This window comes from Pseudophryne corroboree, chromosome 3, assembly GCF_028390025.1.
Source record: "Pseudophryne corroboree isolate aPseCor3 chromosome 3, aPseCor3.hap2, whole genome shotgun sequence".
Taxonomy (NCBI): domain Eukaryota; kingdom Metazoa; phylum Chordata; class Amphibia; order Anura; family Myobatrachidae; genus Pseudophryne; species Pseudophryne corroboree.
The window spans coordinates 613,589,213-613,616,253 of NC_086446.1; the positions used below are offsets into that span (position 1 = coordinate 613,589,213).

Sequence of the window (27,041 nt, forward strand, 5' to 3'; positions counted from 1 at the left end):
TCGCAAGACTCGGATTCTATATAAGGAGCCGCGCGTCGCCGCCATTTTCACACGTGCATTGAGATTCATAGGGAGAGGACGTGGCTGGCGTCCTCTCCATTTAGATTAGAAGAGTGAGAGTGAGACACTTGATTTACTGGAGCTTAGGAGTACTCAGAGAGTGCAGAGTTTACTAGTGACTGACCAGTGACCACCAGTGCAGTTTTTTTATTATATTATTATTTAAAATAATCCGTTCTCTGCCTGAAAAAAAAACGATACACAGTAACAGTATACCATATCTGTGCTCAGCCTCAGTGTGCTGCATCATCTATGTATATCTGACTGTGCTGAGTGCTCAGTGCTCACACAGCTTAATTGTGGGGGAGACTGGGGAGCAGTTATAGCAGGAGTACATATTATTTAACAGTGCACACTTTTGCTGCCAGAGTGCCACTGCCAGTGTGACTGACCAGTGACCACTGTCTGACCACCAGTATATTGTGATTGTCTGCCTGAAAAAGTTAAACACTCGCCGTGTGGTGTTTTTATTCTATAAACGCATTCTGCTGATAGTGTCCAGCAGGTCCGTCATTAATTATATAATATATACCTGTCCGGCTGCAGTAGGGATATATATATATTTTTTTATATCATTATCATCCGGTCTATATTAGCAGCAGACGCAGTACGGTAGTCCACGGCTGTAGCTACCTCTGTGTCGGCAGTCGCTCGTCCATCCATAAGTATACTAGTATCCATCCATCTCCATTGTTTACCTGAGGTGCCTTTTAGTTGTGCCTATTAAAATATGGAGAACAAAAATGTTGAGGTTCCAAAAATAGGGAAAGATCAAGATCGACTTCCACCTCGTGCTGAAGCTGCTGCCACTAGTCATGGCCGAGACGATGAAATGCCAGCAACGTCGTCTGCCAAGGCCGATGCCCAATGTCATAGTACAGAGCATGTAAAATCCAAAACACCAAATATCAGTAAAAAAAGGACTCAAAAATCTAAAATAAAATTGTCAGAGGAGAAGCGTAAACTTGCCAATATGCCATTTACCACACGGAGTGGCAAGGAACGGCTGAGGCCCTGGCCTATGTTCATGGCTAGTGGTTCAGCTTCACATGAGGATGGAAGCACTCAGCCTCTCGCTAGAAAAATGAAAAGACTCAAGCTGGCAAAAGCACAGCAAAGAACTGTGCGTTCTTCGAAATCACAAATCCACAAGGAGAGTCCAATTGTGTCGTTTGCGATGCCTGACCTTCCCAACACTGGACGTGAAGAGCATGCGCCTTCCTCCATTTGCACGCCCCCTGCAAGTGCTGGAAGGAGCACCCGCAGTCCAGTTCCTGATAGTCAGATTGAAGATGTCAGTGTTGAAGTACACCAGGATGAGGAGGATATGGGTGTTGCTGGCACTGGGGAGGAAATTGACCAGGAGGATTCTGATGGTGAGGTGGTTTGTTTAAGTCAGGCACCCGGGAAGACACCTGTTGTCCGTGGGAGGAATAGGGCCATTGACATGCCTGGTGAAAATACCAAAAAAATCAGCTCTTCGGTGTGGAAGTATTTCAACAGAAATGCGGACAACATTTGTCAAGCCGTGTGTTGCCTTTGTCAAGCTGTAATAAGTAGGGGTAAGGACGTTAACCACCTCGGAACATCCTCCCTTATACGTCACCTGCAGCGCATTCATCATAAGTCAGTGACAAGTTCAAAAACTTTGGGCGACAGCGGAAGCAGTCCACTGACCAGTAAATCCCTTCCTCTTGTAACCAAGCTCACGCAAACCACCCCACCAACTCCCTCAGTGTCAATTTCCTCCTTCCCCAGGAATGCCAATAGTCCTGCAGGCCATGTCACTGGCAATTCTGACGAGTCCTCTCCTGCCTGGGATTCCTCCGATGCATCCTTGCGTGTAACGCCTACTGCTGCTGGCGCTGCTGTTGTTGCTGCTGGGAGTCGATGGTCATCCCAGAGGGGAAGTCGTACTCGTAAGACCACTTTTACTACTTCCACCAAGCAATTGACTGTCCAACAGTCCTTTGCGAGGAAGATGAAATATCACAGCAGTCATCCTGCTGCAAAGCGGATAACTGAGGCCTTGGCATCCTGGGCGGTGAGAAACGTGGTTCCGGTATCCATCATTACTGCAGAGGCAACTAGAGACTTGTTGGAGGTACTGTGTCCCCGGTACCAAATACCATCTAGGTTCCATTTCTCTAGGCAGGCGATACCGAAAATGTACACAGACCTCAGAAAAAGACTCACCAGTGTCCTAAAAAATGCAGTTGTACCCAATGTCCACTTAACCACGGACATGTGGACAAGTGGAGCAGGGCAGGCTCAGGACTATATTACTGTGACAGCCCACTGGGTAGATGTATGGACTCCCGCCGCAAGAACAGCAGCGGCGGCACCAGTAGCAGCATCTCGCAAACGCCAACTCTTTCCTAGGCAGGCTACGCTTTGTATCACCGCTTTCCAGAATACGCACACAGCTAAAAACCTCTTACGGCAACTGAGGAAGATCATCGCAGAATGGCTTACCCCAATTGGACTCTCCTGTGGATTTGTGGCATCGGACAACGCCAGCAATATTGTGTGTGCATTAAATATGGGCAAATTCCAGCACGTCCCATGTTTTGCACATACCTTGAATTTGGTGGTGCAGAATTATTTAAAAAACGAGAGGGGCGTGCAAGAGATGCTGTCGGTGGCCAGAAGAATTGCGGGACACTTTTGGCGTACAGGCACCACGTACAGAAGACTGGAGCACCACCAAAAACGCCTGAACCTGCCCTGCCATCATCTGAAGCAAGAAGTGGTAACGAGGTGGAATTCAACCCTCTATATGCTTCAGAGGTTGGAGGAGCAGCAAAAGGCCATTCAAGCCTATACAACTGAGCACGATATAGGAGGTGGAATGCACCTGTCTCAAGCGCAGTGGAGAATGATTTCAACGTTGTGCAAGGTTCTGCAACCTTTTGAACTTGCCACACGTGAAGTCAGTTCAGACACTGCCAGCCTGAGTCAGGTCATTCCCCTCATCAGGCTTTTGCAGAAGAAGCTGGAGACAATGAAGGAGGAGCTAACACAGAGCGATTCCGCTAGGCATGTGGGACTTGTGGATGGAGCCCTTAATTCGCTTAACAAGGATTCACGGGTGGTCAATCTGTTGAAATCAGAGCACTACATTTTGGCCACCGTGCTCGATCCTAGATTTAAAACCTACCTTGGATCTCTCTTTCCGGCAGACACAAGTCTTCTGGGGTTCAAAGAACTGCTGGTGGCAAAATTGTCAAGTCAAGCGGAACGCGACCTGTCAACATCTCCTCCTTCACATTCTCCCGCAACTGGGGGTGCGAGGAAAAGGCTCAGAATTCCGAGCCCACCCGCTGGCGGTTATGCAGGGCAGTCTGGAGCGACTGCTGATGCTGACATCTGGTCCGGACTGAAGGACCTGACAACGATTACGGACATGTCGTCTACTGTCACTGCATATGATTCTCTCCCCATTGAAAGAATGGTGGAGGATTATATGAGTGACCGCATCCAAGTAGGCACGTCAGACAGTCCGTACTTATACTGGCAGGAAAAAGAAGCAATTTGGAGGCCCTTGCACAAACTGGCTTTATTCTACCTAAGTTGCCCTCCCACAAGTGTGTACTCCGAAAGAGTGTTTAGTGCCGCCCCTCACCTTGTCAGCAATCGGCGTACGAGGTTACATCCAGAAAATGTGGAGAAGATGCTGTTCATTAAAATGAATTATAATCAATTCCTCCGTGGAGACATTGACCAGCAGCAATTGCCTCCACAAAGTACACAGGGAGCTGAGATGGTGGATTCCAGTGGGGACGAATTGATAATCTGTGAGGAGCGGGATGTACACGGTGATATATCGGAGGATGATGATGAGGTGGACATCTTGCCTCTGTAGAGCCAGTTTGTGCAAGGTGAGATTAATTGCTTCTTTTTTGGTGGGTGTCCAAGCCAACCCGTCATTTCAGTCACAGTCGTGTGGCAGACCCTGTCACTGAAATGATGGGTTGGTTAAAGTGTGCATGTCCTGTTTATACAACATAAGGGTGGGTGGGAGGGCCCAAGGACAATTCCATCTTGCACCTCTTTTTTCTTTCATTTTTCTTTGCGTCATGTGCTGTTTGGAGGGTGTTTTTTGGAAGGGCCATCCTGCGTGACACTGCAGTGCCACTCCTAGATGGGCCAGGTGTTTGTGTCGGCCACTAGGGTCGCTTAGCTTAGCAATCCAGCGACCTCGGTGCAAATTTTAGGACTAAAAATAATATTGTGAGGTGTGAGGTGTTCAGAATAGACTGAAAATGAGTGGAAATTATGGTTTTTGAAGTTAATAATACTTTGGAATCAAAATGACCCCCAAATTCTATGATTTAAGCTGTTTTTTGAAAAAAACACCCGAATCCAAAACACACCCGAATCCGACAAAAAAATTCGGTGAGGTTTTGCCAAAACGCGTTCGAACCCAAAACACGGCCGCGGAACCAAAACCAAAACACAAAACCCGGAAAATTTCCGGTGCTCATCACTAGTATGTATGTATTTTCTTCCTGCGGTGGCCGTGATCTGCTGGTGTAAGGTAGTATTTTCAGATGAGGCCACGCACATTTTAATGAGGCCGGGAGCGCGTGCATGCTTTTTCATTTTTATATCTATTTGGGGGGGGGGTTATATCTATGGGGGCGGCATTTATTTTTATTAGGTCAATGGGGGTGGGCGCATTTTGAAATCTCGCACTGGGAGCCAAATTGGCCAGAAACAGCCCTGCAAGCATGGCTGACCTTCCACAGCCTCTTTCCCTTTAGCGCTGCCACTTTGTGGGACACATTTTATTGTGTTTGTGTGGCTCCAGCATTGTTCCCCACTGGGCCTTCATGCCCCATTCCTTTCCTACACAGACCATGCCCTTCCTTGTTGCTGAGCACCCCAGGGGTGGAACTACCAGTGATGCAGCAGGTGCATAGCACCAGGGCCCCTGGGGACTAAGTGTCCACTGCTACCCAGACCAGCAATACATTTTTCCCTTGGCTTGCTGTCCAACTAGTTTGAGCAATGTCAGATGGCACCGGGAGCAATGTTTGCCCCACTGCCTGAGGAACTTGCCCCTTACCTTATAGAGGTGGGGCTGACCTTGTGCATGTGCAGCTGTTTCAATCTGCCATCCGAGCCAGACTAATATAGGAGTCCGTCGACTAACAGCTAATGATCACAGCGGTGTACTGCCCCTAATTCAGACAGTAGTGAATTCTTCCTGATTCACAGCTGTTTGCGAAATAAAGGCAGCTCACAGCCGTTGTAAATGGTGCTGACAGAAATTTTCTGACCAAGTGGCGAACTGAGGAAACCACAGACAAAGTAGAGACTGCTGTGTTCCCTACCCACCAAGGTACACTCTGCACCTGTTCTTTGCACCATGTAGGACTGATTGTACCTCTGCCTCTCCCTGTCACTTCCTGTCACCCAGTGGCATGTATCTCACATTATGAACTTGAAGTGGGGCAGGGGGACTCAAAGCATATTTTTGCACCACTCACAAGTTCCACCAGTGGACCACACCAATGGCTGGTCACTGCATTACTCTGATAGGCCCTTCATGCCTCAGTCTGACACTGTATGAACAAGATACAGTATGTGCTGTGGTCCCCCTGATTTTTCATTTACAAAAAAAAAAAAAAAGACTCCCGTAGTTTTCTATGGAGGCTAAAAAAAATCCAAAAAGATAAGCTTCCTCGAGCTTGATCTGAAAAGCCAATGTCTTAAAGCTCCCATACATCAGCAATCACAAAAAATAAATAAATTGCAGATTCTGAGATTTTTTCCCAGATTTAAAAATTTCCCAATCCACCAATCTGTGCCCATACATTAGATATTTTTCAGTGATTTGCAGACCAATCTTGAAAGGCTCATCAGTTTACTAGAAATGGTCTGCAAATCAGCTGATCAGTGGCGCACAGGTGGGGTTCCTAGTACCTGGAAACCCCCCTGATGAGCCGAGTTTTCTATTTTGAGACGGGGACAGCTTTGTTTTTGTCTCCAAGTATATGTGTGTGTGTGTGTGTGTGTGTGTGTGTGTGTGTGTGTGTATGTACACTGCTCAAACAAATAAAGGGAACACTAAAATAACACATCCTAGATTTGAATGAATGAAATATTCGTATTAAATACTTTGTTCTTTACATAGTTGAATGTGCTGACAACAAAATCACACAAAAATGATCAATGGAAATCAAATGTATTTACCCATGGAGGTCTGGATTTGGAGCCACCTTCAAAATTAAAGTGGAAAAACACACTACAGGCTGATCCAACTTTTGATGTAATGTCCGTAAAACGAGTCAAAATGAGGCTCAGTAGTGTGTGTGGCCTCCACGTGCCTGTATGATGTGTGTGTTTATGTATGTGTGTATGTATGTATGTATGTATGTATATGTATGTATATATATATATATATATATATATATATATATATATAATATACACACACACACAGTGGTCGAAGTGGAAATTTTTAAGTGGGGGTATGCAAAAGTAAAGGATACAATTATGCGCGCGCTCCAGAAAAGGGGGCGTGGCCACTCAAAAGGGGACGTGGCCAGTGTAGTAGAACCCCTTATACTATCTAGTACTGGTGCCCCTTTCACCTTATAGCACACGGAAATTCACATTTTCAGCTCGTACCGTGTGCAATAATGTGAATTTCGGCTCGTACCGTGTGCTATATTCACATTATAGCACACGGTACGAGCTGAAATTCACATTATAGCACACTGTACGAGCCGAAATTCACATTATAGCACTAGGGATGTGCACTTGAAATTTTTCGGGTTTTGGTTTTGGGTTCGGTTCCGCGGCCGTGTTTTGGGTTCGACCGCGTTTTGGCAAAACCTCACCGAAATTTTTTTGTCGGATTCGGGTGTGTTTTGGATTCGGGTGTTTTTTTCAAAAAACCCTAAAAAACAGCTTAAATCATAGAATTTGGGGGTCATTTTGATCCCAAAGTATTATTAACCTCAAAAACCATAATTTCCACTCATTTTCAGTCTATTCTGAATACCTCACACCTCACAATATTATTTTTAGTCCTAAAATTTGCACCGAGGTCGCTGGATGACTAAGCTAAGCGACCCTAGTGGCCGACACAAACACCTGGCCCATCTAGGAGTGGCACTGCAGTGTCACGCAGGATGGCCCTTCCAAAAAACACTCCCCAAACAGCACATGACGCAAATAAAAATGAAAGAAAAAAGAGGTGCAAGATGGAATTGTCCTTGGGCCCTCCCACCCACCCTTATGTTGTATAAACAGGACATGCACACTTTAACCAACCCATCATTTCAGTGACAGGGTCTGCCACACGACTGTGACTGAAATGACGGGTTGGTTTGGACCCCCACCGAAAAAGAAGCAATTAATCTCTCCTTGCACAAACTGGCTCTACAGAGGCAAGATGTCCACCTCATCATCATCCTCCGATATATCACCGTGTACATCCCGCTCCTCACAGATTATCAATTCGTCCCCACTGGAATCCACCATCTCAGCTCCCTGTGTACTTTGTGAAGGCAATTGCTGCTGGTCAATGTCTCCACGGAGGAATTGATTATAATTCATTTTAATGAACATCATCTTCTCCACATTTTCTGGAAGTAACCTCGTACGCAGATTGCTGACAAGGTGAGCGGCGGCACTAAACACTCTTTCGGAGTACACACTTGTGGGAGGGCAACTTAGGTAGAATAAAGCCAGTTTGTGCAAGGGCCTCCAAATTGCCTCTTTTTCCTGCCAGTATAAGTACGGACTGTCTGACGTGCCTACTTGGATGCGGTCACTCATATAATCCTCCACCATTCTTTCAATGGTGAGAGAATCATATGCAGTGACAGTAGACGACATGTCCGTAATCGTTGTCAGGTCCTTCAGTCCGGACCAGATGTCAGCATCAGCAGTCGCTCCAGACTGCCCTGCATAACCGCCAGCGGGTGGGCTCGGAATTCTGAGCCTTTTCCTCGCACCCCCAGTTGCGGGAGCAGTGCCGTTTCTAGCGGCGGGCGAGCCGTGCAACCGCACGGGGCGCCCGCCGCGGCACTTTGCGACCACTGCTCTCCTCCCTCTCTCTCCCCCCGAGCGCTCCTGCTCGGGGGGCGGGGCTTCGCGGAATGACGCGTTTGCGTCGTGACGTCACGACGCAAACGCGTCATTCCGCGAAGCCCCGCCCCCCGAGCAGGAGCGCTCGGGGGGAGGAGAGGAGGACTGGAGATAACCATCTACAGAGGAGGCGGCCGGCGCGCGGGACCCGAAGAGCGGCAAGTTGTAAGTATTCTTTTTCTCTCTCTCTCTCTCTCTCTCTCTCTCTCTCTCCCCCTCCCTCCCCCCACTTGACACCTGCCGCACTGTGTAAAATGGGGATACCTGCTGCACTCTGCAAAATGGGGATACCTGCCGCACTGTGTAAAATGGGGATACCTGCCGCACTGTGTAAAATGGGGGCACCTGCCGCACTGTGTAAATGGGGATACCTGCCGCACTGTGTAAAATGGGGGCACCTGCCGCACTGTGTAAAATGGGGGCACCTGCCGCACTGTGTAAAATGGGGATACCTGCCGCACTGTGTAAAATGGGGGCACCTGCCGCACTGTGTAAAATGGGGATACCTGCCGCACTGTGTAAAATGGGGACACCTGCCTGCGTACTGTGTAAAATGGGGGCACGTGCCTGCGTACTGTGTAAAATGGGGACACCTGCCAGCGTAATGTGTAAAATGGGGACACCTGCCTGCGTACTGTGTAAAATGGGGACACCTGCCTGCGTACTGTGTAAAATGGGGACACCTGCCTGCGTACTGTGTAAAATGGGGACACCTGCCTGCCGCACTTTGTAAAATGGGGACACCTGCCTGCCGCACTTTGTAAAATGGGGACACCTGCCTGCCGCACTTTGTAAAATGGGGACACCTGCCTGCCGCGCTTTGTAAAATGGGGACACCTGCCTGCCGCGCTGTGTAATATGGGGACACTTGCCTGGTGTAATGTGTAAAAAGGGGACTTTTTTATTTTTATTTTTTCCCCCTGTGGTGGGCGTGATATCAGACGAGGCCACGCCCACTGTAATGAGACCACGCCCATTTCAATCAGGCCACACAGCCTTGTCGGGAGCGCGCGCGCCTCCGGCGCGCGCATGCTTTTTTTCTGGCTATATGGGGGGGGGGGGCACGCAATTTTTTTTTATAGCAATGGGGGGGGGGGGGGGGGCGCATTTTGAAATCTCGCACTGGGAGCCAAATTGTCTAGAAACGGCCCTGTGCGGGAGAATGTGAAGGAGGAGATGTTGACGGGTCGCGTTCCGCTTGACTTGACAATTTTGCCACCAGCAGTTCTTTGAACCCCAGAAGACTTGTGTCTGCCGGAAAGAGAGATCCAAGGTAGGTTTTAAATCTAGGATCGAGCACGGTGGCCAAAATGTAGTGCTCTGATTTCAACAGATTGACCACCCGTGAATCCTTGTTAAGCGAATTAAGGGCTCCATCCACAAGTCCCACATGCCTAGCGGAATCGCTCCCTTTTAGCTCCTCTTCAATGCCTCCAGCTTCTTCTGCAAAAGCCTGATGAGGGGAATGACCTGACTCAGGCTGGCAGTGTCTGAACTGACTTCACGTGTGGCAAGTTCAAAAGGTTGCAGAACCTTGCACAACGTTGAAATCATTCTCCACTGCGCTTGAGACAGGTACATTCCACCTCCTATATCGTGCTCAATTGTATAGGCTTGAATGGCCTTTTGCTGCTCCTCCAACCTCTGAAGCATATAGAGGGTTGAATTCCACCTCGTTACCACTTCTTGCTTCAGATGATGGCAGGGCAGGTTCAGGCGTTTTTGGTGGTGCTCCAGTCTTCTGTACGTGGTGCCTGTACGCCGAAAGTGTCCCGCAATTCTTCTGGCCACCGACAGCATCTCTTGCACGCCCGTCGTTTTTTAAAAAATTCTGCACCACCAAATTCAAGGTATGTGCAAAACATGGGACGTGCTGGAATTTGCCCATATTTAATGCACACACAATATTGCTGGCGTTGTCCGATGCCACAAATCCACAGGAGAGTCCAATTGGGGTAAGCCATTCCGCGATGATCTTCCTCAGTTGCCGTAAGAGGTTTTCAGCTGTGTGCGTATTCTGGAAAGCGGTGATACAAAGCGTAGCCTGCCTAGGAAAGAGTTGGCGTTTGCGAGATGCTGCTACTGGTGCCGCCGCTGCTGTTCTTGCGGCGGGAGTCCATACATCTACCCAGTGGGCTGTCACAGTCATATAGTCCTGACCCTGCCCTGCTCCACTTGTCCACATGTCCGTGGTTAAGTGGACATTGGGTACAACTGCATTTTTTAGGACACTGGTGAGTCTTTTTCTGACGTCCGTGTACATTCTCGGTATCGCCTGCCTAGAGAAGTGGAACCTAGATGGTATTTGGTAACGGGGGCACACTGCCTCAAGAAATTGTCTAGTTCCCTGTGAACTAACGGCGGATACCGGAACCACGTCTAACACCAACATAGTTGTCAAGGCCTCAGTTATCCGCTTTGCAACAGGATGACTGCTGTGATATTTCATCTTCCTCGCAAAGGACTGTTGGACAGTCAATTGCTTGGTGGAAGTAGTAAAAGTGGGCTTTACTGGTCAGTGGACTGCTTCCGCTGTCGCCCAAAGTTTTTGAACTTGTCACTGACTTATTATGAATGCGCTGCAGGTGACGTATAAGGGAGGATGTTCCGAGGTGGTTAACGTCCTTACCCCTACTTATTACAGCTTGACAAAGGCAACACACGGCTTGACAAATGTTGTCCGCATTTCTGGTGAAATACTTCCACACCGAAGAGCTGATTTTTTGGGTATTTTCACCAGGCAGGTCAACGGCCCTATTCCTCCCACGGACAACAGGTGTCTCCCCGGGTGCCTGACTTAAACAAACCACCTCACCATCAGAATCCTCCTTGTCAATTTCCTCCCCAGCGCCAGCAACACCCATATCCTCCTCATCCTGGTGTACTTCAAGTCCAGTGTTGGGAAGGTCAGGCATCGCAACCGACACAATTGGACTCTCCTTGTGGATTTGGGATTTCGAAGAACGCACAGTTCTTTGCGGTGCTTTTGCCAGCTTGAGTCTTTTCAGTTTTCTAGCGAGAGGCTGAGTGCTTCCATCCTCATGTGAAGCTGAACCACTAGCCATGAACATAGGCCAGGGCCTCAGCCGTTCCTTGCCACTCCGTGTGGTAAATGGCATATTGGCAAGTTTACGCTTCTCCTCCGACAATTTTAGTTTAGATTTTGGAGTCCTTTTTTTACTGATATTTGGTGTTTTGGATTTTACATGCTCTGTACTATGACATTGGGCATCGGCCTTGGCAGACGACGTTGCTGGCATTTCATCGTCTCGGCCATGACTAGTGGCAGCAGCTTCAGCACGAGGTGGAAGTGGATCTTGATCTTTCCCTAATTTTGGAACCTCAACATTTTTGTTCTCCATATTTTAATAGGCACAACTAAAAGGCACCTCAGGTAAACAATGGAGATGGATGGATACTAGTATACTTATGGATGGACGAGCGACTGCCGACACAGAGGTAGCTACAGCCGTGGACTACCGTACTGTGTCTGCTGCTAATATAGACTGGATGATAATGAGATGAAATCAATATATATTATATCACACTAGTACTGCAGCCGGACAGGTAGATATATTTATTATGTAATGACTGATGACGGACCTGCTGGACACTGTCAGCTCAGCAGCACCGCAGACTGCTACAGTAAGCTACTATAGTAGTATGTATAAAGAAGAAAGAAAAAAAAAAACCACGGGTAGGTGGTATACAATTATGGATGGACGAGCGACTGCCGACACAGAGGTAGCTACAGCCGTGGACTACCGTACTGTGTCTGCTGCTAATATAGACTGGATGATAAGGAGATGAAATCATATATATATATATATATATATATATATATATATATATATATATATATATATAATATCACTAGTACTGCAGCCGGACAGGTATATATATTTATTATGTAATGACTGATGACGGACCTGCTGGACACTGTCAGCTCAGCAGCACCGCAGACTGCTACAGTAAGCTACTATAGTAGTATGTATAAAGAAGAAAAAAAAAAAACCACGGGTAGGTGGTATACAATATTATTTATATATATATATATATATATATATATATATATATATATATATATATATATATATATATAATATATTAAACTGGTGGTCAGGTCACTGGTCACACTATCAGCAACTTGCAAGTAGTACTCCTAAGCAGACAATCACAATATATATTATACTGGTGGTCAGTGTGGTCACAATGGCAGTGTGGCACTCTGGCAGCAAAAGTGTGCACTGTACGTTATATGTACTCCTGAGTCCTGCTCTCAGACTCTAACTGCTCCCCACTGTCAGTGTCTCCCCCACAAGTCAGATAATATACAGTCACACTATCTATCACTTCAGCAAGTAACTAGTACTCCTCCTAATGCTCCCCAAAATTACTACTGTGTCTCTCTCTACTGTCTCACTCTCTTCTCTATAAAGGGAGAGGACGCCAGCCACGTCCTCTCCCTATGAATCTCAATGCACGTGTGAAAATGGCGGTGACGCGCGGCTCCTTATATAGAATCCGAGTCTCGCGAGAATCCGACAGCGGGATGATGACGTTCGGGCGCGCTCGGGTTAACCGAGCAAGGCGGGAAGATCCAAGTCGCTCGGCCCCGTGTAAAAAAACATGAAGTTCGGGCGGGTTCGGATTCCGAGGAACCGAACCCGCTCATCCCTATATAGCACACTGAAAGCTGAAATTCACATTATAGCACACTGAAAGAGCCAAAATTCACATTATAGCACACTGAATGAGCCAAAATTCACATTATAGCACACGGTATGATCCACAATTCACATTATGACACACGGTATGATCCACAATTATGGGAGAGGGAGAGTGACAGCAGGGACATAGGGACAGTGACAGAGAGAGTGACAGCAGTGACAGTGAGACCCCTACCTATCCCCTATTGATTATAGGAACATTGACAGGTTGGAGTGACCTGGGCCTTGTGCCCAGATCACCCTTAATCACCTGAGGGGGGTACTTATTAACTGGGCCTAGCACCCCCTAACTGCGCACAGGCCAGAGGCCTGACTTCACCCACGGGCCTAGCACCCGCCTAACATGGGGCCAGTTGGGTGAGCTGGGCCTAATGCCCAGGGTCACCTTATTTACCTAAAGGGCACTCTGAACTAGGGCCTTATGCCTTCTACATGGGGACAGGCCTAATGCCTGAATTAACCCCACGGGCCTAGTGCCCACCTACTGCGCCACAGGCCTAGTGCCCGAACCCTGATGGTCTAGGGATGGGAGGGGGGGGGGGGTGTGACAGGTGCCCTACCTGTCCTGGTGAGAGAGGCACCAGGGGGGGAGCTTCGTTAGCTCTTTTCATTTCCACCCCTGGTGGCCTCTCCGGTCCTCAGCTTCTGTCTTCTGCCGCTGGCCCGTCCTGGCCAGCGGCGCCGCCTCTTCTGTCTTCTGCCGCTGGCCTGTCCTGGCCAGCAGCGACGACTTTTCTTCCTCCTGGAGTGCGTCTTCTGGCCTCTTCCGTGGCCACCGGACCTCTTCGCCGCTCTTCTGCGCGGCCTCCTCACTTCTCCTCGTCCCAGCGGTATCTGACGTCAGATGGCGGGGCCTATGACGCGCCGAGTGCTGATTGGCTCGCCGCGGCCGCCTGTGATTGCTCGCTGATTCGTGAGCCGAGATTTGCGCACAGATGACGCCAATCTTTAAATGCCTCCACCGCTGCAGCCTCATCAGCGCTGGGATCAGACACTTTATCCCAGCGCTGTCCGCCGCCATCGCCTGCCGGTAAGCAGGCATACAACAGGGGGGCTGCTCCAGCAGCCCTGAGAAGAAGCTTTTAAAGAAGAATTAAGACTTCAAGGGCTGCAGCAGAGACACTGACTGTGTTAGATCTGAGTCAGACATCTCCTGCTGCAGCTCCATCACCTCCCCCAGCGGCACTGTACACTCCAGCGCCCTGGTTGCCAGTAGTGATGTGCACCGGAAATTTTTCGGGTTTTGGATTCGGTTCCAAGGCCGTGTTTTGGATTCGGACGCGTTTTGGCAAAACCTCCCTGAAATTTTTTTGTCGGATTCGAACACCTCACAATATTATATTTAGTCCTAAAATTTGCACCGAGGTCGCTGGATGACTAAGCTAAGCAACCCAAGTGGCCGACACAAACACCTGGACCATCTAGGAGTGGCACTGCAGTGTTAACGTCCTTACTCCTACTTATTACAGCTTGACAAAGGCAACACACTGCTTGACACCAGTTGTCCGAATTTCTGTCGAAATATTTCCACACCGAAAAGGTGATTTTTTTTTTTTATTTTTTTTTATTTTTTTCTGTATTTTTTTTTTTTTTTGTATTTTGACCAGGCATGTCAATGGACATATTCGTCCCACGGACAACAGGTGTCTCCCCGGGTGCCTGACTTAAACAAACCACCTCACCATCAGAATCCTCCTTGTCAATTTCCTCCCCAGTGCCAACAACACCCATATCCTCATCCTGGTGTACTTCAACAGTGACATCTTCAATTTGACTATCAGGAACTGGACTGCGGTGCTCCTTCCAGCACTTGCAGGGGGCGTGCAAATGGTGGAAGGCGCAACCTCTTCCCGTCCAGTGTTGGGAAGGTTAGGCATCGCGACCGACACAATTGGACTCTCCTTGGGGATTTGTGATTTAGAAGAACGCACAGTTCTTTGCTATGCTTTTGCCATCTTAACTCTATTAAGTTTTCTAGCAGGAGGATGAGTGCTTCCATCCTCAGGTGAAGCTGAACCACTAGCCTTGAACATAGGCCAGGCACTCAGCCGTTCCTTGCCACTCCGTGTCGTAAATGGCACATTGGCAAGTTTACGCTTCTCCTCAGACGATTTTGATTTAGATTTTTGGGTCATTTTACTGAGCTTTATTTTTTTGGATTTTACATGCTCTCTACTATGACATTGGGCATCGGCCTTGGCAGACGACGTTGATGGCATTTCATCGTCTCGGCCATGACTAGTGGCAGCAGCTTCAGCACGAGGTGGAAGTGGATCTTGATCTTTTCCTATTTTACCCTCCACATTTTTGTTCTCCATTTTTTAATGTGTGGAATTATATGCCAGTAATATTAGCAATGGCCTACTACTATATATACTGCGCACAACTGAAATGCACCACAGGTATGGATGGATAGTATACTTGACGACACAGAGGTAGGTAGAGCAGTGGCCTACTGTACCGTACTGCTATATATTATATACTGGTGGACAGCAAACTGTGCAAAACTGAAATGCACCACAGGTATGGATGGATAGTATACTTGACGACACAGAAGTAGGTAGAGCAGTGGCCTACTGTACCGTACTGCTATATTGTATATAGTGGTGGTCAGCAAACTGTGCAAAACTGAAATGCACCACAGGTATGGATGGATAGTATACTTGATGACACAGAGGTAGGTAGAGCAGTGGACTACTGTACCGTACTGCTATATATATATATATAGTTATACTGGTGGTCAGCAAAATTCTGCACTGTCCTCCTACTATATACTACAATGAAGCACAGATATGGAGCATTTTTCAGACAGAGAACGTATAATACTGGTGGTCACTGGTCAGCAAAACTCTGCACTGTCCTCCTACTATATAATACTGCTGGTCCCCAGTCCCCACAATAAAGCAATTAGCACACTGAGCACAGATATTTGCAGCACACTGAGCACAGTCAGATATGGAACGTTTTTCAGGCAGAGAACGTAGATATTTGCACTTGCAGCACACTGAGCACAGATATTTGCAGCACACTGAGCACAGATATTTGCAGCCAACTGAAAATAGAAACTGAGAGGACGCCAGCCACGTCCTCTCACGATCATCTCCAATGCACGAGTGAAAAATGGCGGCGACGCGCGGCTCCTTATATAGAATACGAATCTCGCGAGAATCCGACGTCGGGATGATGACGTTCGGGCGCGCTCAGGTTAACCGAGCAAGGCGGGAGGATCCGAGTTGCTCGGACACGTGAAAAAAAAGGTGAAGTTCGGATCCCGAGGATCCGAACCCGCTCATCACTAGTTGCCAGGTACCTACAGCGGAGGTTCCGGTTTTCTTCCAGTTAGTCACACACACGACTGATGTTCTCCTGGATCGCGTGGCCGCACTCAGGGAGGAGGTAAGTGGGTCCCCCTGGCGGGACCCGTTGTAAATCGCAATCCCGCTCGGCCGGTGGGAGGCAGGCCGCGCGCGCTGGTGTGGACACTGTGGCAGTACAGGGACCCCACTAGACCACCAGGGCAAGGGCACAGGTCGGTTTTCTCTCATAAACCGTTTATGTAAGCCCACAGTACCCGGTGGTGAAGTCCAGCAGTGAGATAAGGCTTTGACCTGTAGCCCCAGCCCCAGGGTGCCCTTTAGAATAAATGTTCCCACCCTGTAGCTGCATATCTCTCTCTCCCTCACTCCCTGTCAGCGTTTGGGCGCCATTAGGACAAGCTGATCTGATCCTGGGAATGTTTGGGCAAATCCTCCTCTGTAAAGCCGCCTGCATGTCAGCGCTGTGCATTTTACAGGACACTTAAGTATTCTACATGTCTGCTGACAGTGTTAGTTAAGAAACAGTGCATTTAGACAGGGTTATATAGTACAAGTACCCGGTGATATACATCCAGTACTACTCTGTATTGCTAGTACAGTGCAGTTTTATTGCATGTCATAATTTCTGCATTGTACAATGTGACTATGTGTGTGTGACCTCCATTTCGTGTATCTCGCTCAGATTGCTATCCCTATATTCTATAACCTGAGGGGGCTAAGTGTGTCAGGTTTCTCATTAATATAGGTAGTTCACAGGATATACTCAGTGTGTATTTTTCTCTGTGATTTTTAGTCACCATATACCTCTTGAATTCCCTGTTTTTGCTGATTCACTGCACAGGGGGTTCTTGTCAGTAGAGGCCACACACACTACTGAGCCTCATTTTGACTTGTTTTAAGTACATTACATCAAAGTTGGATCAGCCTGTAGTGTGTTTTTCCACTTTAATTTTGAGGGTGACTCCAAATCCAGACCTCCATGGGTTAATAAATTTGATTTCCATTGATAATTTTTGTGTGATTTTGTTGTCAGCACATTAAACTATGTAAAGAACAAAGTATTTAATAAGAATATTTCATTCATTCAGATCTAGGATGTGGGTCTTGATAAAAGGGAAGAAGCCCTGAAACGTTGATTACATTACTGTGTCTGCGGGTTTGTTAAGCCTCCACGAGTGCCAGCTTTCCTTGGATCTATTGAATTATTTATTTGAGCAGGGCACCGGAGCATACACTATATTAACCTTTGGAGTGCTGGACGTAAATTGGATTCTTATATATATATATATATATATATATAATTTTTTTTTTTTTTTTTTTTTTTTTTTTTTTATTCTCAGTTGAGGCGGCACTCATCGGACTTGTAAACAAATCACACACTGTACCACCACTGTACAGTACTGTACAGTGTGTAATTTCTTTTACAAATCCGATGAGTGCCACCTCGACCGCAGTACTTACCTAAGTTAACTCAGGAGGGCACCGGAGCTGCTGTGTGGAGATACTGGGCGGGATGTATTAATATAGATTGCCGCCCATCACAGCGATGTTGATTGCATATGTACATATTTATGAGAGAGAGAAAGTATACATACATGTACATATACATACACACCTACAGAAACCCCCCTTGCTAAACCCTGCGTTTGCCCCTGCTGATTATTACCATACACTACCAATCTACAACCCCAACTGATCTGTGAAATCCAACATTTTTGGACAGCCTGATTTACCAATCACAATCCTTTTTCGGTTGGAATCTGCGATCTGTGAACCCCATACATTGCAGATTTATTTGCACAATCATCTGCAAAACAGCAAATTGCTTCAATTGATTGCTGATATATGGGGGTGCTTTTAGTCATTGCAGCACAGGGGTTTCTGACCACGGTCCTCAAGGCACACTAACAGTACAGGGTTTATTAAGGATAGTAATACATGACTACAGATTACTTAATTAGTACCTCAGTTATTTTGATTTAACCATCTGTGCTCAAGAATGGATATCACTAAAACTTGGGGTGATAAGGCCCCCATAAATCAGTAATCACAAATTTGTTTTTTAGCAGATTCTGAGATTTTTTTTCCCAGCTATGAAGATTTCACAATCCACCAATCTGCGCTGATGCAATACTTTGGGTTGGAGGGAATATCCTGCAAGGATAAAACACATCATAGTGTAATATGTCCCATAAAGTCTATATCAGGCTTAAAACAAATCTACTGAAAATGGATGGCGTACCCCACTCACAATCAATGCAATCGATTTCCACATATAAAGGTATCTTTATCTATACACACAAAGAGCTGTATGAATGGTGATGCGTACCATACTTACTGATAGTAAAGCATGGATCCTCCCATAACGGTTTCTTTGGAAAACGGCACTGACCAGTGGATGGTATCACACAATTCCAACCTCAAGAGAATTGTGTGATACCATCCACTGGTCAGTGCCGTTTTCGGCCGACGGCCATACCAGTAATGCTATTCCTCTCTTGAGTTTTGTACATATTACCATTCCATAACCTTTTTAGCAAATAAAACACATTTTATTCATTACTATTCTGCATCATTTCTGGACATAAAAAGACGACTGAATCGGTATCTATTTCCAAAGAAACCGTTATGGGAGGATCCATGCTTTACTATCAGTAAGTATGGTACGCATCACCATTCATACAGCTCTTTGTGTGTATAGATAAAGATACCTTTATATGTGGAAATCGATTGCATTGATTGTGAGTGGGGTACGCCATCCATTTTCAGTGGATTTGTTTTAAGCCTGATATAGACTTTATGGGACATATTACACTATGATGTGTTTTATCCATGTTTTTTTACATATCTTCGTGAAATAACTGGTGGAGTGGAATATTGACTCTCAATACTGCAGGAGGAGTTACATAGAAGCAAGTTTTTTGACATCTATGGACAAATAAGTATACTCTGTATGAAATTGCACTGAGCGCCTTTTGCTGGATTATTATATTTTTTTGCTATTGTATTTAATAGGGGTAAGGTGGCCCCTTTCATTTTCCGGTGGCTGCATAAGTGTGTTTGCGCCTTGGGAATCTGATTTTTTCACTGGAATATCCTGCAAGTTTACAGCCATTTATAGGACACCATAAATCACTGCAATGTTTCTATGCTTTTATGGCACATGGCATTTTGGGGCCTGAGAAGCCTTTACATATGGTGTATGATGCAAGGGATATGGGTTTGCTTAATTACTGTACATGCTGGATTTTTCAGTACTGATTTACAATGAGCGTATAGCTACTATTTTAGGGTTGTTTAAAGGACTAATATGGAGGCACATAGGGGCTGATGGACGTAAGTCAGCCGTAATTGTTCCTGCATTGCGTGTACACAACAAAATATTCGCCCTGTATGCAGAATACTTCCTGCAGCCTAATCACCCAAATCCATTGGTTTCATACCCAACATCCATAGGTGTTTCTATAATGGGTGCAGTGTGTGTGGTGCACATGGGCCCCTAGGTCCGGGGGGGGGGCCACACTACAACCATATAACACACTTACCTCTCCAGAGTCCTGCGGCGGCTCTGCAGTTTGGGCACAAATAACTCGGAAATGCCACTGCCATTTCCGAGTGATTTGTACATGTGCACTAGAGATGTTCCCTGGAACAAGGCGCGGAAACCATGTTCCCAGAGACCTGCAACGGAGGCTGCACGTGGGACCCCATCTCTCCTTTAAACATTCTTGTCAACATCATTATCATTGTGCACTTGTAACAGCTCTCTCCTTGCTGCTAAAGAGCCACCTGGAAATCACTATATTTACGTTTCTTTGCACAACTGTGCATAGTCTGCAATTTTCTTGATATGCCATCATTAAACATTGCTAATGTGAAAACTAGAGATGAGCGGGTTCGGTTCTCAGAGAACCGAACCCTACCGGACTTCACCACCAGTCCGGATCTGAGTCAGGCTCGGATTTTCCCACCTGACTCGGAAACGTCATCATCCCGCTGTCTGATTCTCGTGGGGTTTGGATTCCATATAAGGAGCCGCGCGTCCCCGCCTTTTTCACTCCAGCATTGGAGAGTGTAGAGCGAGGACGTGTCTCCGTCCTCAGTGTCTGTGTCTTGTGCTGCATCTGTCCAGTCACAGTGGTTGTGTCCTCTGCTGCCATATGTCCAGTGCTGCTGTATAAGTTCAGTCCATTGCAGTGGTGCTGTGTTGTCCTGCATCAGTCCAGTGGTGGTGTCCCTGTGCTGCCGTATATGTCCAGCGGTACTGCCGTATTGTTTGTCGCTTAACTTCAGGCCCGTACACACTGGCCGATATATCGGCCATTCTCTTGAACGGCCGATATATCGCGGGTCCGTCGTTCACAGACGTGTCGCATCGGCCTCGCGGCACAGCCGACGGACAATATATCTACCGATATATTGGCGCGTCACTGTGTGTGTACCGCGGTCGTCACATGCTGCGGCGGCCGGCGGTGATTGACAGCTGAACGGGGCGGGCGTGTGTACACGCCCGCCCAGTTCATGACGTCAGTCCCCGACTGATCGGGCAGTGTGTATGCTCAACACACTGCCCGATCCGTATATAGATCGGCAGATATATCTTTCAGTGTGTACCCACCTTTAGTCATACAGCTACCTCATTGCACCTCTTTTTCCTCTTTGCATGATGTGCTCTTTGGGGCCTTTTTTTATATCTGCCCTCCTGTCTGACACTGTAGTGCCACTCCTAGATCGGCCAGGTGTTTGTGCCGCACACTTGTGTCGCTTAGCTTAGTCAAACAGCCACCTCGGTGCAACCTTTTGGCCTAAAAACAATATTTTGAGGTGTTCACAATAGACTGGAATTGAATGTTAATGAGGTTAATAATACCGTAGGAGCAAAATTACCCCCAAATTTTTGTGATTTTAGCTGTTTTATGTTTTTTTTTTTTTGTTTTTTTTTTCAAATATCATCCAGATCCAAAACACGAAAGGGTGGTTTTGGCAAAACCAAGCCAAAACCCGAAAAGTGCCCGCCGCACATCTCTAGTGAAAACACCCTGTAACAACCATGTTCTTCATCACAGATGAACTGAAGTCACCCATCAACTTAAAAGACCTAGCTGGCAGATCTTACCACAATGTACCAGCACAATGCCTTATTAACATGCTAATCAGATCTAGCATACTACAGCATAATAAACTTCAATTACTTTTTCATAGTTTAGATCGACCTGTTTAATAACTGGGTGATTACATTAATAATAAATATAGATAAATAGATAATACTTTTCTGGTGTATACATCAAAACACTTACAAGCAATATATGCAAGACAACAATTGTTTTTTCTGAAAATGCTTTCATTTTAAATTTTAAGTCCAAATACAAGAAAACAAATGCAATCTCCATGTACTAGCTAGGGGCCTAATTCAGACGGTTGGAGGTGCTATCGCTGCTGCTTACTTGGTAGCAGGAACAGGGCCGGATTAAAGGCCACATGGACCTGGGGCTGAAAATATTCAAGGGCCTATTGTGAGAAATGGGGGAGGTGTGATCAGTGCTGTGTAGGTGTAGCCAGAGCCATGTGGGAGTTTACATCCCCTACACTATCAGCTCCAATGTCTCCCTAAATATATAACTATAAAAAATACATAATTTGGTGAGAAAAATAGAAATGCAATCTTAATAGTTATGATGTATGGGCGTACATGTGGCCAGCTAGTGGCTTTTGATCATCATGCTACCAAGATATTGGGCCTATTTTTATGTAAAGGCCTGGAGCTGGAGCTCCATCCACCCCATTGTTAATCTGGCCTTGAGCAGGAACAATGCACTAGTATGGCAATGCAGTAGGAGGCGTCTGGTATAAGTAGAAACCTCCGGCTTGTATTAGTGATCCCGGGTGCAGCATTCGATCACCTGCATCGGCCGACTGCTGCAGTTCCTACAAAGTGGCCAGGAGATTTCTGTCTTCTGATGAAGATCCTGGCCTCAGCACTCCACCAAAATGTTTTGTACTTTGCTATGTACCGCACCTCCAACCACATCTGAATGAGGCCCTAGGTGCGTTTACATTTTTATGTTCAGTTATTTGCAAAAGTAACCGTTTTGTATCTGTTGGCAAATAGGGCAAACAAGGTAAGTCTCAATGCATATTTGTCAACACTCTAATCTCAAGGTCAGTCTTGGCATTGTTCGTAATAGAGAATATTGGAATTTTTTCTTTAATTAAAAGACTACCCTAAGAAAAATTATACATGTATTTATGCATAACATATAATTCTCGGCCAGCACCCACCACCCCCCTGGGCGGGATGAAATGGAGTCTGAGATCACCTAAGGTGCGGGCAGGGCCGGATTAAGGGAGGTGGGGGCCCCGGGCAACAAACGTGTGGGGGCCCCACTGCTAAAATTTCTGGGACACCACCCCCCCACTACTAAAATTGCTGGTGGGAGACCCCCCACCCCCATGGGTAAACAATGCCCCCCACAAGCACGTACACACACACACCAATTCCTGCCACAGATTCCCCCCCCCCCCCAACACACACACAAACACTCACTCACCCAGGACGCGCCTCAGCCTGGCCGGTGACAGCAGCACACGCCGGCGACTCAGTCAGTCAGTGTCTTACGGGATAGAGAAGGGAAATCCCAGGGACACTGATTAAGCCGTCGGCGTGTGCTGAATACAGAGCTCCTCAGCGGCTGCCACCGGCGTGTGCTGTATCCGGAGCTCTCGCCGGCCACGGGAGACTGTTTCAATTTAAGAAGCAGGGGTCTGTGGAGGCCCTTAATGTGTGGGGTCCCCGGGATGGCCGCCCATGTCGCCCCTCCCATAATCCGGCTCTGGGTGCGGGATGCCAGATGCTCTCGGATGTCTTTTGAAAGTTCAGTCCCTTACGAAGCATGGTTTTGCCTTGTAAGTGATTTCCCCTTTAAAAAAATGTACGAGATCGGCCGGCATCCCACATCTCCGGCGATCTCGGACTGCATTTCATCCTGCCGCTAGTGTTGTAATCCCCTGTTTTGGTTAACCAATATCTATTTTATTAACAAGTAACCATAGGGTAGCGTGTAAAGCTTGTTGTCCGAAAGTACAGGAACCAGTTGTGCAAAATAGTACAGTATGAATAACAATAATTTAGAAACTGGCAATGTGAATATGTATTATCATACATCCCAGCATATAAAAATAGACACTGTGAAACAAATGGTTTTCTATTTTTCTCATTCATCCATAGGGGACACTGGAGGACATATTGATATTGTGTTATTGTCAAGGTTGAATGGCCTCAACATTTAAATAAATGAAGGTGACAAGTGCACCTCTCGGATCTGAACGCCAAAAGCCTATACAACAGTGCAGAGTGTGGTCTTGCCATCATGAAATCTCCTCCATGTGATGTCTATGGTATCCGGTCTCTAGGTCGACCACTATTGGTCGACAGTAACTAGGTCGACGGGGTTTCTAGGTCGACATGTTCTAGGTCAACAGGTCAAAAGATCGACATGCGATTTTCACAATTTTTTTTCTTTTTTGGAACTTTTTCATACTTAACGATCCACGTGGACTACGGTTGGGAATAGTAAGTAACCTGTGCCGAGTGCAGCGCTAGCAGACCGAGGCATCTTGCGCGAAGCATGGCGAGCAAAGCGAGTGGACACGGTGCACTTATTGGGGTTCCTGGGCACTCTACTGAGAAAATTACACCATTTAAAAAAAAAAAAAACCATGTCGACATGTTGACCTAGAAACCCTGTCGACCTAGTTACTGTCGACCAATAGTGGTCGACCTAGACACTGTCGACCTTCCATACTACACCCAAATCTATACTTGAGATGTTGGCTGTTCAGCACTTTGAGTGTATCTAAGATACTGTATATTGCTAGGGATGCTCAGAGTGATGGAGCAACTGATGACAACTTATGCTCAAAGGCAGAATCAAATAACTATAAGACCAAAATATATATTAGAGATCTGCGCCGACCCCTGTGTTCTAGTTTTGGATCTGTATAAGCTTCACATTTTGGTTTTGCCAAAAACACCCTCATGGCTTTCAAAAAATTATAACAACTACTGAAATCACATCAATTGTGCCTTTGTTTATTCCTACAGCATTATTGGCCTCAATAACATTCATTTTTAGCCCTTTCCACTCAATTTTAAAAAACCTGACAGCTCAAAATATTGTTTCATCCAGTTTAGGCCAAAAGGTTGCACCAAGCTAGCTGGCAGACTTAGGGGTCTATTTACTAAGCCTTGAATGTAGATAAAGTACCAGCCAATCAGCTCCTAACTGCCTTGTCACAGGCTGCATTTGAAAAATGACAGTAATGAGCTGGCTGGCTGGTACTTTATTTCCGTGCACTTTATCTCCATCTAAGGCTTAGTAAATAGACCCCTTAGCTAGGCGACGGCAGAGGGCGGCACAAACATGTGGCAGTTCAACTTCAAACATAGCAGATCTAGGAAACAGTGGCAGTACAGTGGCAGACAAGACTGCAATTTAATAAACTGTACGAGCCCATTGAAAGTAACCATGAATGTTTTAATTAAGAACTAGATCAGAGGGAAGGATTGATTTGTAAGTTAATTTAATTCTTTAATTCAAAAACAATGTTAATCAAGGGGGCATTGGAGATGGTAATGATCAAACATTTTCTTTTATCACCTTTTCTCTTCTGAGTTGCTGTAAAAGAAAGAGAGAGAGAAGGATTAGCTTAGAATTTGATGGCAGATAAGAACCATTGGCCCATCTAATGCGTACACACACACACACACACACACACACACACTTTTGTTTTATTTGTTGTGAGCAACCAACCTACCAGTATGTTTTTGGATTGTGGGATAAAATGGAACTGGAGCACAAAGGAATCCCACGCAAGCACAGAGAGAATACACACTTGGCTAGGGCCATGGTGGAGATCGAACCCATGACCTCAGAGTTGTGAGGCAATATTGCTAACCATTACACTATCCATACTGCCCTAGTTGCTGTAAAAGAAAGTAGAGTTGATTAGTTAGCATACCAGTGTCAAACTGTTAGAAAATCTCAGGGATGTCATAGCAAGATGGCTTAAACTCTTCTGAAGATTAGTAATTTCCAATAATGTATTTTACATTGTAACAGTACTACAACTGGCTGAATTTGAACTGTCCCATGTTTTCTCCACATGATAAACTTGGTGGTTCAGAATTTTTTTTTTTTAAATGACAGGGACGTGAAGGAGATGCTGTCTGTGGCCCAAATAAATGCTTGACATTTTCAGCATTCACTCAGCAACTGCATGTAGAAGATTGTACCGTCTGCAAGAACCAATCCATTTCCCATGCCACCAACTGAAGCAAGAGGTAGTGACCAGGTGGAATTGCACCCTTGATATCAGGCATTCCCAACCACAGTCCTCAAGGCACACCAACAGTGCAGGTTTTAGTAATATCCAGGCTTCAGCAAAGATGGTTAAATCAAAATAACTGAGGTACTAATTAAGTCACCTGTGTTCAAGCCTGGATATCACTAAAACCAGGACTGTTAGTGTGCCTTGAGGACCGTAGTTGGGAAACACTGCTTTATATGCTTCAGCAAATGAAGGAATAGCAGCAAGCCAACAAAACCTGCACATGAACCTATAACATAGGGAGATGAGGGGGAATGTACCTTACTTCAGCAAACTGGAGAATACTCGCTGCTTTATGCAAGCTACTGGAAAACCCCCCATTTGAAATAGTAAATAATGAAATGTGGAAAAAGACTCTAAAAATTAAGTACAAATTCTATGAGGAAGACCTTAGCCACCCAATGCAACAAAGTACAGGGACTTCTGTAATTGTGGATTTCAGTGTTGCCAATTTTATATTTCTCTTACGTCCTAGTGGATACTGGGTCTTGTACTTTAGTACAATGGGATATAGATTGGGTCCACTGGAGCCTGGCACTTTAAAAATCTTTAGTGTGTGTATGTATGTGCTGGCCCCTCCCCTCTATGCCCCTCCTACCAGACTCTGTTTAGAAAAATGTGCCCAAGGAGCCGGGTGCATTTTTCTGGAGCTCCAGAGAGTTTCCTTTGTTTTTATTTTAGTTACTATTTTCAGGTAGCCCTGGTTGGCAACCAGGCTACCTGCTTTGTGGGACTTAGAGGGGGTACCGAACCAACCTCCTGATGGTTAATGGTTCGTAATCCCAGCTGACAGGGTACTGATCACACATCGTTAGTATGTGTGCCCACACCAGCAGCTAGCTACCACCCTCTAACAGATGCCTAAGTACAAGGTGCGGTGAGTGTTACACCGGGGTCCCGGTTAGCGGGTCCCCAGTGCAGTTTTGGCAGCAAGTCATGTGGCGGTCACGGGCCCATAGCTTTTATGCCCACCGTGGACAAACTGGCTAAGGGCTGATGCCTCTCCGTCCTCACTGTCACAAAAGGCTTTGTGTGTACTGTATGCATATTATGTTATTTCTAACATAGCCAGTATACACTAATGATCAGGGACTGCCATTACAGGGGGCTGGGCTTCCCAGAGTGGGACCTGAGGCGGGAAGGCGCCATTTCGTGCTGCTGCGGATCAAGACTGCCTGCACGCTGCTCCTCCAGAGACCCACGCTGCTACAGGACTCTGTGCTGGTGCCAGGGTTCATAGAAAGGGGGGAGCCCGCCAGTGGTAGCACCGCTGCACTACTGTCAGGTCATACACTTAGTTACACATTGTACTGCTGTGTTGCTGTGTGCTGGTGTCCGCTCCTCAGTGTCACTCCAGGGGCTCTCTAGGGTCTGTGTGAAGGTGTTGGTCAGTGGGCTGCGTTGTTTTTACAGTTGTGTAAGATGTCTGTGGACATGGTAA

The 27,041-nt window shown here is 46.4% G+C and overlaps 1 protein-coding gene across 13 annotated transcripts in view; it reads left to right on the forward strand.

Moving 5' to 3' along the window:
- The window catches only part of LOC135056444 (ATP-dependent translocase ABCB1-like), a 194,363-nt gene that overhangs the window by 25,539 nt on the left and 141,783 nt on the right, over window positions 1–27,041 (forward strand). For 2 of the 13 annotated variants that reach the window (XM_063961628.1, XM_063961630.1), the window contains exon 2: window positions 25,420–25,553. The exons of 10 other annotated variants lie outside the window; for them this stretch is intronic. The gene's annotated coding sequence lies outside the window, so the exon portion shown is untranslated. Of the gene's footprint in view, window positions 1–25,419; window positions 25,554–26,861; window positions 26,886–27,041 lie in introns of those variants that run through there. One more of the 13 variants, XM_063961633.1, reaches the window with a different exon arrangement.